We start from the raw sequence: 13,025 nt of genomic DNA, 5'->3' as shown, positions 1-13,025 counted from the left end.
CTGGGAAGTAGTCGCCAAAGGTCAGTTTGAGGATGTTACAGGTGTTGATATAGTAGATCCTTGACCGGAAGGAGTCAGTTGGCTTCATCACAAGAGGTGAATATTGGGTGGTCATTTTTTCAATTAGTCCATTCTGTTTGGCATATTTTGGAAAAGAAGTTTGATAGGTTGCAAAGGGTTTTTGTTCCAGTGTCTCATCATCTCATGTTTGATGGTGTATGTGGGCCCTACTCTAAGAACTAAACCAAATGTCTTTGAGTTCAGCTATCTGACCGGTCAAACAGTTGCTTGAAAGTACATGCAGCCTTAACCTTGAGCTAAGGGTGCCTCTTATGCTTTCAGTCATGTCTATTCCTTATGAAGTAAGGAACATATGGTCGGTCACTGCTAGAAGGTGGGCCTTTATGGGCATCGATGGGATACTTTGAAGTTTGAACACCACATTTTGCAATTAAAGAATTGTGATTCCTATAAGAAGGAATTTTTTATGGATAACTGCTATTTAGCAGAACTAGGTTTTTAACTGTAAAGGAGAAAATCTTATAAGTCCTTTGTACTACACGATATGTTTGGATTTAGCATCTCACTGTAAGTAAATATGATGTACACATTAAATGTATCCCAGTTTTTTGTATCTCCCTCTATCTGAATTGAACTTGCCTCTGTTTTTGTCCCCTGTTGTTCAATCTTGCATCGACAAACTGTTGGTTCCTGCATGCATGATGTAATTCTTGTATGTTTGATTAGTTGTTTTGATAAAAAGGTCTCTTTTGTTCCTTCTCTTTGTTTGTGATTCTCTTCTGCACAGTTGTTTTATTTTATGTGTTGTTTTATTTTACATAATATATCTTTCAACTAAGTACTTGTTTTTAACTTATCATGATGAGATATTCTGCTGCTTGACAAGCTTCTCTTGACATGAATGGTGTTCACCTATCTCCTACAGTAGAAACTTCGTTCCTTAAACCTTTCTTCATTCCTAACTTGTTGTATTTCTGCCTTTTTGCAGCTCGAAAGGTTCGACTCTATATCATATTCATGGGAGGAATTACTTTAAATGCAGGTTCAACGTGTAAATTCAGAAAATCTTTCGGAGATGGGATGAAAGAATGGTTACTTGTCACTTTTTCAAACAATCAAACTGATGTTTTCATTTTATATTTTTTTCACTTCCGATGTAATTTTAACTAAAATGGGTCAAATGGAATTAAGTTAATAAATAATGTTAAAAGTTAAAACGTGACACATGAAATAGCACTTGCTCCTGTCACCATTGATATGTGGCCAAAATGGAGCACCCCCATGATGTAGGGCACAATCTTCTTCTGTCTTCCTCTGATTTTGGTTATACGTGATCTCCCGGTAGTACCCAAGCTGCTATGTGGTAGGCTATTCTACTTAACTTTATGTGAAGTCCACTAAGACTCAATTGTAGCAGGTCTTGCTGTGGGAGAAATTGCTGGCATATCTGTTGCTGTAATTATTGTTGCACTCTTTTTGGCTGCTTTTCTTTGGATTGCTTTTGCTAAAAGAAGGAAGCAGAAGGATGGACAGTTGATTCCCTCTGATTCTGGCATTGAGATCTCCAAGCAAACATTTGGTAACTTTTAGATTTTACCTGTTTGCACATTTCTTATTACTCTTTGCCTGTTTGGAGGGCCTTGCATAACGTACCAGCCACCACAGCATGTTGAAAAGTACTATTTGATTTAATGACTAAAGTGAACTAAATACTAATGTGATAATGGAAAACATAGGTAGTAAGTCGTAAATGGTGAGGAGAGAAAGAGAAGGGTTTATGAGAAGAGTGAGAAATGAAAGATAAAATGAAAAAAAAAGTTGTTGAATGCAACTTAATGGGGTTTGTACAAATTTTCAACTCCGCCCCATGAATTTTAGCAAATTTTCAAAATGGTGCTGCGTCCTTTTCTAAAAGTTACCTCAGCATCTGTCTACTTTTTATAATTTTTAGGGACAGTGTTAATCCCTTATAAAATTTTACGCATATACCCATGACCTTTGAAAAAATTTCAAAACTGTCCATGTCCATCAAATGAAAAGTGAAAATTCCAGGAAACCAAAATCAATTTAAGCAAACATGAATCAGTTTTAGAATTAGGGATTGTAATTTCCAATTCCATCTATTCTATTTCCAATTCCACCAATTCTAGAATCAACATTTCAGAATGAACATTCCAGAATGTTGATTTCAGTGGAGCAAACTATACCTTAGAAATTTTTACCCATTTAACCAACCTAGAACCTGATTAAATCCTAGCCTTGTCTTCTTATTTAGGCCAAATAATTTCCTTGGGTTTTTCTGATCCATAATCCTTGTCATATGGATCTAGGAGATTCCATTTCTCAAATTATTAAGGGGTTGCAACTTACAACCTTAGAAATGTATCTGATCTTTACTTACTAAAGGTGCCATGCTAGTATCTAGCCACCATGTTTCTTCTTCTTAGATTGACATTGTAATTTGAATATGGTGGTGCGATCCTAATTCAAGTGTTTAAACCATCTTTGAGTGTCAGTTATAGACTCAAACGAGGATGTCAGTGTATGTACAAAATCCCTATATGGTTCTAATGGGCCATTGAACTGCTCCTCTCTAAAGATTTTGTAATATCAGATTACTGTGTCATCCACCAAAGACTTATGCACAGAAAAACAAGAAAGAAGGGGAAGAGAAGTGCCAAAGGATAGGGACGGCAGCAGCAGTAAGTGTCTGCTGAACCCTAAGATTATATTATAAAATCAATCTTTTACACCATGGACTAATAAGTCCTATTTAAAACAAAAAATATTACAGCCATGCCATTAATGAGAAAACATAACTTTAAAAAGTAAACACCTAATATGACGTTTGGATCTGAATCCAGATCCAGATGTCATGACCCAAACCTTATACACATTTTAACATCCTCAACCCAGACCTAATCTAAGGGTCTATGTACTCTAAGTGTGCTCTTTCTAGATTTACTTCTCTGTAGTAATTTGGTCATAGCTCCTCACTCAGTGATCAGATCATGATCTGTTGCTTGGAGATGAATTTTAGCATCCCAAGCTTTCCAAAAAGATTTTACATGATCTTATACGTGTCCATTTTGTCTGTAGGTTGGTCATAGTTAGGATTCTAAATTTTGGTTCTGTATGTCCAAAGTTGAATAGATCTCATTGTTGTCTCATTTTCTTGATCTCATAGTGGTTTTATTGGTTCAACTATTTGAGTGACATAGTTCCAATAGTACTTTTATCTCATAGTGGTTTGAGAGGTTCAGATATTTGCTATATTTGTTGTAGATAAAATTTGTGAGACATCTTTTCCTGACCAGTAGGAGAGCAAAAATAAAAAACAAAAAATAAAAAACAAAAAATGAATTTATAAATAAATACACATTTTCCTGCACATACACACAACAGTATTTACATAAGATCTCTGGCAAGCTCATGCTGCCCTTGTTTCTATAATACTGATTTCTTTGTGGTTGTTTGTTCAAATTCCTCAATGAAATTGTGTTTTCCAGTGTAAATTAAAAATGCAAAACTGATGCCTGTTTCTTTCATAAATAATTCATTTTGCCTTAGTTATTTTTTGGTTGCTATATCAATATCTTTAGAAAGCTTCAAAAAATTAGTTGATCTATCAGGATTTGGGCTTTATGTTGCTTTTGGAACAACATAAAACCTTGAACTTTCTCTTTGTCATTCTTTGGATCCTTTTCACCTGTTTCTACTCTTTTTCTGTGATATCATAAAAAAAGAGACCCTTTTTCTGGTGGCTGCAGGATCTTTAAACCGATCAGATGAATTTGGTGTATCATTGGGGCCTTCAGGAATTACTGTGGACAAGTCTGTAGAATTTACTTATGAAGAGCTTGCAGAGGCTACAAATGACTTCTCCATGGCTAATAAAATAGGACAAGGAGGATTTGGAGCTGTTTACTATGCTGAATTAAGAGGAGAGGTAATTGAAACTTACTATTTGTGCACCATTGAAAAGCATATGAAAAATATCTCTAAACAGGATAAAGTATGTTTCTGCAATGGGGTCATAAAGTTGATTTATTCTAAAGCATTTGACTTAGAGAAATGATATGAAGTGTTTTTATTGACATTGGTAGGCTTGCATAATGGGTATTTCTTGTAAAACCTTAAAACACTGGTTGCTTCTTCTTATGGACATATCACATATATTCCTTGTTATGTATATTCAATGCATCCTAAGACTGCCCTGCCCTATCCCTGTTTCTAGCCTATTCAAACAATGACCTGTTTACATTTTCTTTTTTAGAAATTATGAATTTTGGCTTATGATTGCTTGTATGAAATTGTTTGCCGTACATATGATGCATTCATTTAAGGTATATGCTTAAATGTGTATAAAATGTGAAAATACATGCGTTATGCTATTTATTTAGCCTAGAGAGGCATAATTGTGAATTTTGGCATGAATATACATGCATGATATGCTGAAAGCTAGTTGATCTTGAAATAATGTACTTAAATGCTGTCTTGCAAGTGACATGTGGAATTCCTCCAGTGTTGGATGCTATCGAGTGGTATGTGATGTCCTGTGCTCTATTATCATGTCTATTAGATGAGCTCATATATAGCATAATGAATCAATGATGAATTGGCTTGACTTATAGAGGGTCTTAATTGTTTAATGGAACAGGGTGATGCTGTGGTTATCTGTTGTTAGAGAAAGATTAGATGATGTACTATTGGTTTCCCAACTAGGTTGTGTTGCAATCATAATCTTCCTACCTCTTATAGGTGTAATAATTGGTAGCCTGTTGCACCATATATTTTTGAGCAATGCACATATTCCCTTGCCATAAGAATGTTGGGAAACACCCTTCCAACTTTTCTAATGAGATTGAAAATGAAGACATCGGCTGAATGGGTCTGGTCTACTAGCATGGGTTTAGATAAATGGTTGCACTTTTGGTTATGTGAATGGAATTGTGTGGTCAAATATCAAGGCTTCAAGCTAAGCAATGTAAAGATAAGTCATTCTTTATATCAAGTTGGTAAAGGGACCAATCTCACATAACAATGACAAATTGATAAGTCTGATGGTTCATAACCTCGCAACTGAAGAGAAAGTCTCAAAAAAATCCATTCCATAAGTCTGTGTATAACCTCTGGCAATCAAGCAAGCTTTGTACCTCTCAATAGATCCATCAGAATGATACTTGATGGTGAAGACCCACTTCGATCCAACTACGTCACCTTGAGTTGAAGGATGTACAAACTCCCACGTGCCTCGTGATATCAATGCATCCATCTCTTCCTGCATAGGTTGTTTCCATTTTACATCTAGCAATGCTTGTTGATGACTAGTGGGGATATCCTAAGCAAACTGCTGTAAACTATTACTCATATGATCATTAAATACATTGTAAAGTGCATAGGTAGGTCATCATCAATGTAATAATCATTTGATCCAAGATCATGTCGTTCAGGGTTACTTACCTCTTGAGAAGAGATAGATGGACGATCTAGAGAGGGTCCTGTTGGCATGAGTAGACCAGCAAAGGATCACAAAAACATGTATGGATGGAGGAAAAGACCAAGGAACCGACTCTAGAGGAATCGGTAAGGGAATGAACTCGTACCTCAGGACAAGAATTAGAGTAGGATTGAAGGTAAGGTTGAGACTCAAAAAAGGTCACATTTGCACTGATAAACTCTTTCCGAGTTATAGGATCAAAGCATTCGTAACCTTTTTGGTTGCTAGGATATCCAATGAAGACACATTTGATGGCTTGCTTAGCAAGTTTATCTCTTTTGGGGCCAAGGATATGCACAAAACAGGTGCAGCCAAAGACTTTGGAGGAATTTGAAACAAGGTCTTTGAGGGTAGATTAATTGAATAGGTATTTTGTTATCAGTGCCCGAGGATGACAATCAATTAGTAAGATAGCAGGTGGTAAGCATGGCATCACCTAAAAAATATGCAGGCACATTTGTTTGCAACAGAAGGGTTCAGGCAACATTTAAGAGTTTCCTATGCTTTTTTCTGCAACTCCATTTTGTTGGAAGGTATATGGGCAAGTCAATTGTGGTCGAGCTCCATATTCAGAGTAAAATTGTGGTAATATTGAGGACTTAAACTCAAGAGCATTATTAGACGAACAAATTTAACAATGAAATCAAACTGAGCTTTTATTTCAATAATGAATCGTTTGAGAATGCATATGACCTTAGTTATTTAACGAAAAGACCCAACTTACTCTAGAGAAATCATAAACTAAAACTAGATAATATTGAATTAGGGACCTATTAGAAACACGACTAGGTCCAACACATCTGTTAAGATGTGATGGCTTGTAAGTGATTGGACCTGGATCCTTTACAGATCCATTTCTAATAAGTTATGCTGTATGCTTTAAATAATGTTTTACTTAAGGGTATTATTGTAAAGACTGAATCTTAGGGTATTGATCCTCATTTTTATTAATTGAATGAACCACATTTAGAGTATTATGAGACATGCGGTTTTCTTTTGGCTCTGTTCTCTTCCTCTCCTCTCGCTTTCTCTGGTGATAGCTTCTGGAAAAACTCGCATGGTATCAAAGCGCGTCAGCAGGTCTGGGCCTTTGACTGATTCGAAACCAAAAGGTGTGTCCTGCGAGATTTGACAATGCTTTTTGATTTTCCTCTTCTCTCTTGATTCCTCTGTTTCAGTCGATCTACTCTGTTCTCTCTATATTTGTTCTGCACGTCAGCAGGTCTGTCCTTTCTATATCATCTTCATATCTACTTTGTCCTCTCTTGGTTCCTCTGTTCTTTACGTCAGCTGGTCATGTGTTATATCTTTTGATTCACCATACCTGTTTTTTATCCTTCTGTCTATCGTCCTCCTTTTCTGGGCTCCCTTTTACTGTCATTCACATATCTGTTTTGATTTAAACTTCATTATTATTATATGTGATCTTATCTCTGTTTAAACCAGACTGTTCTAGTCTCGGTTCATGAAATATTATTTGACCACTAACAGCCACTGACGTCTTAAGAAAAGGCAAGAAAGGAAGGGGATCAAACGTCTATTTCTGCTGACAGATGTATATCTGATCTATCCTTTTCTCATCAAAAAAAAAAAGAAAAAAAGAAAGACAAAAGGGGCAATTGACGTGGAACAGATTTTATTAAGAAATCGCAAGCATGGTGATTGTGGTGGAGCTGGACACTATGGGGCTGGTCGAATGGGATCAGCTGATGGAGTGTGTTGTCGATGGTCGTGAGGAGCAATGGGTTGTTTCTGACTCTCTGCCTGCAGGGGAGGGATGGGGCAAACGGTCGTGGGCTAATATAGTCCAATGCAATGGGTAAGAGTCGGATTCTGAAAAGGAGTTTGTCTCTCCGGTGAAATCGGAAATCGATGGTGTCAAACAAATTTTCATTCCTAAGGAAGTCTATCGGCAACTCTCGAAACGTTTTGACTATTCGGCTATTGGCACTATTGCAGGTAACTACGAAGCTCGCAGATTGGATTATCCGATTATTTTTGAGTTTCTCAAAAAATAGTGGTTTCACCTATCTTCCATTAGATTCACGGTGGTAGGGAAGGGTAATTCCTAATCCACGCTTCGTCAGAACATGACATTAGTGTCGTTCTCTCTCCTGGGGCCTGAAAGTCGGCAGCAGAGTACTGGTTGCCAATCAATGGCAGCCAGGGGATTCGAGGAAGGTGGAGGCCCATAACCTTATCAGAATCTGGATTAGACTATTGGACTTTCCGATGCTCTTCTAGAGGGCCCATAACCTACCTCTGCTCCTCCTCCTTCCTCTTCCTCAGCTCTCTTTCTTCCTTTGTTCTTCTTCTTCCCACTTCCACATCCTTTCAGTGTTTCCCTCTTCTTCCGCCTTCAGCTGACGAGAGGATCCCTTGTCGTTGGGCTCTCTTCACAGCCCACGGGAATAATACGGGTCAAATTTGGACCTTGATCCAGATCCATTGCATCGGGTGTTACATTTAGGGAAAGTGTAATAACTAATAAGGTATGCAAGTTCAATAAAGCATATATGGATTGAAACAAGGCCTACGTGCATGGTTTCAAAAGCTAGTAGATGTTATGTCTTCTTTTGTCTTCTATATATCAGCATCAGATCATTCATTACTACTTAATAAGGCAAGTAATGTAGTGGTGGTCATGGTAGTATATGTAGATGACATTTATATTGACATGAAAGATGAAACAACACGCAGGATATATCTAAGATAGAGGCACATCTTCAGAAGCAATTTTTTACAAAAGACCTTGGAGGCTTGGACCCTTGGATATTTTTTAGGCATTGAGGATGCCGAGAGTAAAGAAGGAATCATATTATCTCAATGCAAATATGTGCTGGACTTGTTAAAAGAGACATGGATGCTGGGTGCTAAACCTGCTCATATTCCTATTGATCTCAAGAAACATTTATGTGATGGCCAACCTTAGCTAGTTGATAGTAATAGTTACCGGTCTCTTGTTGGTAAGTTTCTTTATATGACAGTCACTAGACCAAACACAACTTTGGCTGTGAGTAAAGTTAGTCAATTTATGAGCAGGCCTACTAATGTACAATGAGATGCAGCAATGATGATTCTCGTGTACTTAAAATCCTCCCCTGGCAAAAGATTGCTATTTAAGAAAGGATCAACAATTGATGTGGTAGCACATTCAGAGGCAAATTTTGTAGGGCCTATTGAAGATAGAAAGTCTATTACAAGATTTTGTGTTTTTGTAGGGTGAGACTTAGTTACATGGAGAAGAAAGAAGCAAAATGTTGTGGCAAGGTCTAGTGCAGAATCTGAATATAGAGCAATGACTCAAAATGTAGCTGAGGTGATGTAGATTAAATCTATGTTAGCTGATCTACAAGTGACAATATAGCAGCCATGTAGATTGCAAATAATCTAGTGTTCAACGAGAGAACAAAGCATATGGAAGTCGATTTTCACTATGTTCGTGATTTAGTTCAATGTGGTTATATATCTTCCATGCATGTTGCTTCATAAGATCAAATAGCTGATATGTTGACTAAACCTGTCTCTAGTTCCATTTTTCAAAAGTGCTGTGACAAGCTGTGCTCCAGCTTGAGGAGTGTTGAAAGAAATATGTTAGCAGGTTGGGGTAGTTATTTGAAACTTTTAATAAGTCATCAATCCTCTTTTGTTATTATTTTTTCGTTGTGTTGAACTATTTTGTAATTTCTGACTAATCTCTATTTAAGGGAGATTAGGATTAGTGAAAAGAACTTTTTGGCTGTTTTCTCTCCAATGTACTCAACAATTATAGTTATTGTGAACTATGTAGGTTTCTTATAAACTCAATTGAACTGGAGATCTATTTATGTTTTGTGTTCTTTGCATTGTTCCATCTCCACATGCTTTACACATCTTAACGTTATGTAATGGTGTATAAGATATTTATCCCTATCCTTAGCAAGACTTAGAATAACTATAGCTTTCACTTTGCACAATAAATAACTTTCCTCTAGGTTTCTTGTCATTGAGGTAACTATATATTTATTATATGACATGATCAGCAAGCTGCAGTCAAGAGGATGGAAATGGAATCAAGTTCATCTACAGAATCATTTCTTGCTGAATTGAAGGTTTTGACTCGTGTTCATCATGTCAACCTGGTACGTAATATTCTTGCAGACATTTATTTCTATGACTGAATTTGTGCATTTATTTTTCCCTGCATAATTTGAAATCAGATCTCTATTATGACAAAATGCCCATCAACAATCCAATGAATTGCTCAAAAAGAAAATGTTCTGACTTCTACTGAAAGCTTTTGAAGACATTGGATGCTTGTACTGGAAGCATGAAACTTTTCATTCTTTATAGACATGGAGCTTGATGAGATGGTCATTTCTCAAGAATTAAATGATTTTTTTTTTCCAATACAAAGTCAAACTTTCTCACAAAATTAAGATGTGTAAGAACAGTGCTTTTCTTGTTGTATATTTACTGCAGGGTCCATGGATATGGCTATAAACAGGTAGTGGGCTGGTGCAAATTTGGCCTGTGTGGCACCCAACTTGGTCAATGCAAGTTGAGTGCTGCTGTTGATTGTACTTACACTTCTTTCCTATTAGAAAAAAAAAAAAGCTCACCTGCATGCAGTTGCACCGACATCCTTCTCATCTCTCCGGCGAACGTTGATTGACAATGGTGGGAACATATTATTTCTGATCACCAGTAACTATAGACTAAGCACGGAGAGTAGTGACATCACTATAAAAACCTGTCTCCATCTCTCTCTCTCTTTCCTCTCTCTTCCTTCCTCCCTCTCTTGTTTTTCCCTTTTCCATTTTCTCTCTCATTGTTCCCCTTCCTAAAAACGGTGTCATGAATGACACCCCCGTCTCTTCACTCTATCATTGTCTTTAAAAAGCATGTAAACCCTTGTCTCAAGACAGCACCTTGTTGTCACATTTAAAAAGGACTGCAAGTGCAAGGGTGTTTTCTTTATAAAGGATAACACCTTGACATCATCTTTTTTTTGTTTAAATCCTCATTTAATTTAATATAAAATTTTGGACTAAAATTGTCAACACCCCAAATTCTTACTCATTTTTTTAAATGGATGTTGGACACAAAACTTTGGTGATGTGATAGATTAGACTCGATGACACTGATCAAAACACATAAAGCACCTAAATCAGGCCGTTCACTTTCACTATATATCGAACATGTGTGCAGACACTGTTATGCAAAATAGACATTGGCCCAATTTACATTTTTCTACAAGATCATACAAAAAAAGAAACAATAATAAAATTACAGACTGGCACACCGACATATGAAACACCTCCCTTGTGCAATGCAAGCTATATCCTCTGATTTGCCTGCTACCCTAGCTTGTTGGAACCTGAAAACCTGTCACAAAGCTAGACTGAGCCTTTAGAACAGATAACCAGCAATGGTTAACACCCTAGGATATGTGTATTATAACATAATTTAGTGGTACACTTTATATCACATTTGAAACTCAGATCTCTAACCTTACATATATATTACAACTTCCAATGCAAGTTCATCAATTTTATAATATCTCATATAATCATCAGTCGTCGTGATGATTGCAAAACAAAACTCTGTTTTGTACACATAATAATTGATCATCATACACTCGATTAGTCATTCATTTATTTTCACAATCCACATACACGAAGTATACATAATGGAAGCACTGCCCACTCAACCAATCATTTTATTTATGTGTTTCATTAGCTTTCAAAACTATGGGCAATATTATTTACAAGTTGGTAACATGTCTGACGAAGAAAGCCTGAGATTAACTTTATGGTGAGTCCATATTGACACATTAATGTGCTCATGTACAGTCCACCTTTGGACTTGTTTAACTTCTAATGCAACTATATGATGCAGATACAATAACCTCTTCCATAGGGCTGCTTCAATTTACTTCCATATCTTTCTCTTTTGCACATTATTTTCTTATGTGAAACTAAAACCTATTATGACCTTATGCAGGTACATACAGTCTCCTATCATATTTAGATGAAAATTCTTGGATTATAGATTATGGCGCTTTTTATAATATGGCCGGTTTTAAAAGTGTTACTATCTAATATTAAAGATAGTTTCGACATTAAACCAGTTTGATTGCAATTCTTGTGAGGTGTGTCGATATGCAAAACTTACTCGACCACCATTTCCTTTTTCAGCAGTATGTTTGAATTAGTGCATTCAGACGTTTGGGGAACAACCCCAATTGAACATTACAATAGCTTCAAATACTATCTTTCATTTATTGATGATTTCTCCAAAGTGAGTTGGATTTATTTTCTTTGGTCCAAGGATAAAGTGTTTTCAAAGTTCCAGGTCTTTTATAATAGGGTTTCTACTCAGTTTGGAACTAAAATTAAAGTCTTTCGCACAGATAATGGAACTGAGTACGGTGTTCATAATTTTGAGTCATTCTCAAATCAATCTGGCATGGAACATCAAAAAACATGCAGGGAAATCCACAACAAAATAGAGTCTCAGACAGAAGAAATAGACATCTTCTTGAAGTAACTCGAACTTTATTATTTCAAAATCAACTCCCTGAACGTTTTTGGAATGAGGCTTTCTCTATGGCAAATTATATTATGAATAGATTGTCAAGACACAATCTTGAAAATATGGCGCCCATTGAAGTTCTTATAGGTCGTAAACATTTTATTGATCACCTTAAAAAGTTTGGCTATGTTGTTTATGTTTGAAAATCACCTAAGCATCGAAATAAACTTCAAACTCGTGCCATGAAATGTGTGTTTATGGGTTATTCTTCTAGAACAAAGGGTTTTCGGTGTTTCGACCCTATATCAAAAAGAATGTTTGTATCTCGAGAAGTGAAGTTTGATGAGACACGAGCCTATTTCAAAAATCAATTTTAGGGGGAGAAGAAAAACCGTCAATTTGATTCTATATCTCTCCCCAATGTTTCTTCTATGGTTGACACGGAAGTTAATTCAAAGACTAGCGTCTCAACCAGAGGAGAACGTAACTTCAAATCAGAATGCATATTGTTATATGGTCATCATGATTGTATATGCTTTGGGCTGTTTCACATAAACTGATAGATAAGTCCTTCGCAAAATGAAAACGAAAATTCTTTTACGGTACAAATTATTATCAATGATCCTTTCATATAGTCCTTTGTTTCTTTATACAAATTGCGTATTTTTATAAAGAACTTAAAATCACGTAGGTCAAAACTATTTAAGAGAGAAAATCGGGTTAGAAAGTGAGATTTAGGAAGATTTTCATTTTAACAAGCTACGCCGATGTCATATGCATGGGTTACGTATAGCTAGCTGTTTCCTACGTCAACTGCTTAATTTCACAAAAACCAAATTAAGCCCCACCCATCACACAAATTAAACTGCACAGACATATATAATCATATATTGGATTTTGACTTCTATTGTTTCTAATATCATTGACTTTAAGTTAATTTATTTATTTGTTATATGCCTATCGTACAATGTTCAATTAAGAAAGATTT

General features: G+C 36.1%; 1 long non-coding RNA gene across 2 annotated transcripts; it reads left to right on the top strand.

Moving 5' to 3' along the window:
* The first annotated feature begins 830 nt into the window (after positions 1 to 830).
* LOC116267850 (uncharacterized) lies at positions 831 to 11,529 on the top strand. 2 transcript variants are annotated; one of them, XR_007572168.1, is made up of 4 exons: positions 831 to 1,600; positions 3,792 to 3,970; positions 9,544 to 9,642; positions 11,507 to 11,529. It is a non-coding gene; the product is annotated as an uncharacterized LOC116267850 (long non-coding RNA). The 2 variants fall into 2 exon arrangements; XR_007572167.1 differs by lacking the exon at positions 11,507 to 11,529 and adding an exon at positions 9,983 to 10,005.
* Positions 11,530 to 13,025: the final 1,496 nt, after the last annotated feature.

The sequence above is a fragment of the Nymphaea colorata genome, unplaced genomic scaffold (assembly GCF_008831285.2).
Source record: "Nymphaea colorata isolate Beijing-Zhang1983 unplaced genomic scaffold, ASM883128v2 scaffold0001, whole genome shotgun sequence".
Taxonomy (NCBI): Eukaryota; Viridiplantae; Streptophyta; class Magnoliopsida; order Nymphaeales; family Nymphaeaceae; genus Nymphaea; species Nymphaea colorata.
This window is presented reverse-complemented; position numbering and strand designations above follow the sequence as displayed.